The following is a 2,989-nucleotide window of genomic DNA, read 5'->3' on the forward strand; positions in this document are numbered from 1 at the left end:
GGACGAGCGGGATTAGCGAAGGGCATCGCATCAAGGGTAAAGCTCTTCTCCTTTATAGATCTAGTTTAGATCTAGGCTAGAAACTCGTACTCGAAGTTTTACGTAAATTTTATTTCTTCGTACGGATCCGGTGGCGGGGTTTCGGGGTTTCCGCAACGCAAAAAACGGTTTTTACGGCCCGAAAAACCCAACAGAAACCCCACCACCGGATCCGTGCGAAGAAATAAAATTTACGTAAAACTTTGGAAGATCTTGCATATTTTGATGCTTTTCAGAATTCTCCATTCTTTGATTTAATTGCTTGATTTCATTCTTCATCTCTTTTTACTCCATGAAAGCTTCTTCAAGCATCTTTTCAATTCTGGACAGTTGTGAAGGTTGCTGTTGTTGATAAGTCTGTGGTCCAGATTGGTGGTTTTGTTGCCCAGGTTGGTAGCTTGGCTTTGCTGGTTCTTGATCTTGATTTCCCTGATAAGAAAAATTCGGGTGGTTCCTCCACCCAGGGTTGTATGTGTTGGAGTAGAGGTTGTTTTGCCTTTGGTTATAACCGACTATCACATTGCATTATTCAAGTTAATGTATTTGTGCTTGTATTGGCCCTAGGGGGTAAGTATCTTGAGCATGATCCGAACTTCCACAAGTTTCGTACACACACTATTACATTAGCTGTGTTGTTCCCCATGGTCTCAAGCTTCTTGGTCAGAGCATCCAGCCTTGCGGACATAAGCGTGACTGCATCTACGTCAAATTTTTCTGATGCCTTTATTGGATTCTCAGAAAAGGAACCTCCAGATCTTGTAGTTGCCCATTGATGATGGTTCTGGGCCACATTCTCTATTATGTCTTCAGCTTTATCAAGACTCTTGTTCATCAACGCCCCTCCTGCTGCAGAATCGAGGGACACCTTCGTGTGATAATTGATTCCATTGTAGAACGTGTGTAGGACCAACCACTTCTCGAGGCCATGATGGGGGCACTATCTCAGCATACTCTTGAATCTGTCCCATGCTTCGAATAACGATTCTGAGTCTGCCTGTTTGAAGCTTGCCATTAAATTCCTCATGTGTACAGTTTTACTTGGCTGGTAAAATTTTCTAGAAATTTCTGCTCACACTGCTCCCAAGATGTAATGTTGTTTGCTGGTAAAGAATTAAGCCACTGCTTGGCTCTATCTTTCAGGAAAACTCCAAAAAGAAGTAACCTTACTGTTTTTGGAGGGACCCTGTTCACTTTCATAGTACTACAGATCTCATAGAAAAGCTCCAAGTGATGATTGGGATCATCATGCGGTCCTCCTCCAAATTGATTTTGCTGAACCATGTGGATCACTGCAAGCTTAATTTCAAAATTGTTAGCTTCAATTGGTGGTCTGGTGATGCTAGACCGAACCCTTGTGCATAAGGTGCTGTGTAGTCCTTCAAAAGCTTGTCATCCATTTCTGAAGTTTCTTGTTCTGCTTGGAGTTTTTGCAAGTTTCTTCTACTCAGCAAAGTTCTATCAATTTCTGGATCGACCGACAAAAGTTTTCCTGAAAGATTAGCTCTTCTCATGCAAAAAAAAAAAGATATTGAATCCAAGTGTCGAATAAAAGAAAGAGTTTATATATACATATATATATATTCTCTAATAAATATGCAGAAAGTAAAGTGAAATAAAGAAAAACAAGGTCTAGTCTAATCCAATATGAATATCACTAATGTTATAGGCGCAGTCCCCAGCAACGACGCTAAAAACTTGCAACGCTTCCACAAGTGCATGGATACGTCATCAGTAATAAAAGATTATCAATCCCACGAGAACTGATTATAAGTACTAGCGATTATTCATATAGAATTAGCTAAACTACCGATAATTGTAAGTGAACTGTTTCTTGAGAAGAAAAGAACTTGGGAAGTAGATGTGAGAACTGGCGAGAGAGAGAGAGAGTTTTACTTGGTTTGGGAAGAGCTCTAGGAGTTTGGTTTCGTTGTGGTGGTAACTAATGTATTATGTTCTATCCTTTCCACATTATCAATCAACATGTACTTGTCGGAAGTTATAACTACTACCCTTAAGCACTAAGCAGAGAAGATCCCTGTGAAATCTTGTTATGGTTAACCCCTATCACTAGGGCGCCTTGGTAGATCACAAGAATGCAGACCTGATCAACATCATTAAGGATAGAGATAGGGGCTTGGTTTGATTTCTTACTTCCTTATGGAGGAATTACCTCTCCTTTCAAGGGAGTATCCTAGATGTCCGTGAAAGGGTTAGCCCTGTCACTAGGGCCCCTTAGGTATACGATCTAAGATCCTCTCTTTACGAAATTAGCAATCCCAACACAATCAATTAATATGACGTGGCAAACAAGTCTCATGCATATCATATTGAAACAAGACAGGCCAAATCATTCAATGAGTGAAAGCATAAGCATGAATCTTACATCATAACCTATCCACAATAACTCCCTAATCCTAGAACAGAGAATCTACTCCATAGACGCAGGGGGAAAACCTAAAGACATAGTATAATTAAACATTCAATCCCCAGACAAGAAGAGAGAGGGAATAGAGATGCTTATCCAATGACGTCGAGTGATCTTCAGATCCAATCCTTTGCTTCTGGAGTTGATGCGGTGATGGAGGTGATCTCGGATAGTTGAACAGAGGTCTAGGACGATGTGGAATGACACTAAGGTGTATCTCTCTTTTTCGGCTCCCCCCCTCCTCCAAGGGGAAGGGTTAAGAGCCCTTTTATAGGCTAGGGCACAGGCGCCGCATGGCCCGTACCACGGCCGTGCGAGATCCGCACGGCCAGCTCCTCTCCTTCTTTGGGTAGAGTGGCATGACCATGCCAGATCCGCACGACCATGTCTTCCTTCTACTCTGGTTGTGAGGCATGGCCGTGCAAGGTTGCACGACTGTGTGTTGCTCTCTCTCGGGAATGACCACACGGCTATGCAGGGTTGCACGACCGGAGTCAAGTGGTTTTCTGTTTTTGCTCCGATGCG

At 42.4% G+C, this 2,989-nt stretch overlaps 1 pseudogene; it reads left to right on the forward strand.

Annotated features, from left to right (window-relative positions):
* Positions 1–959: 959 nt before the first annotated feature.
* On the forward strand, positions 960–1,031 carry LOC121983525 (annotated as a pseudogene).
* The last annotated feature ends 1,958 nt before the right edge of the window (positions 1,032–2,989 follow it).

This window comes from Zingiber officinale, chromosome 5A, assembly GCF_018446385.1.
Source record: "Zingiber officinale cultivar Zhangliang chromosome 5A, Zo_v1.1, whole genome shotgun sequence".
In the NCBI taxonomy this organism is placed as follows: Eukaryota; Viridiplantae; Streptophyta; class Magnoliopsida; order Zingiberales; family Zingiberaceae; genus Zingiber; species Zingiber officinale.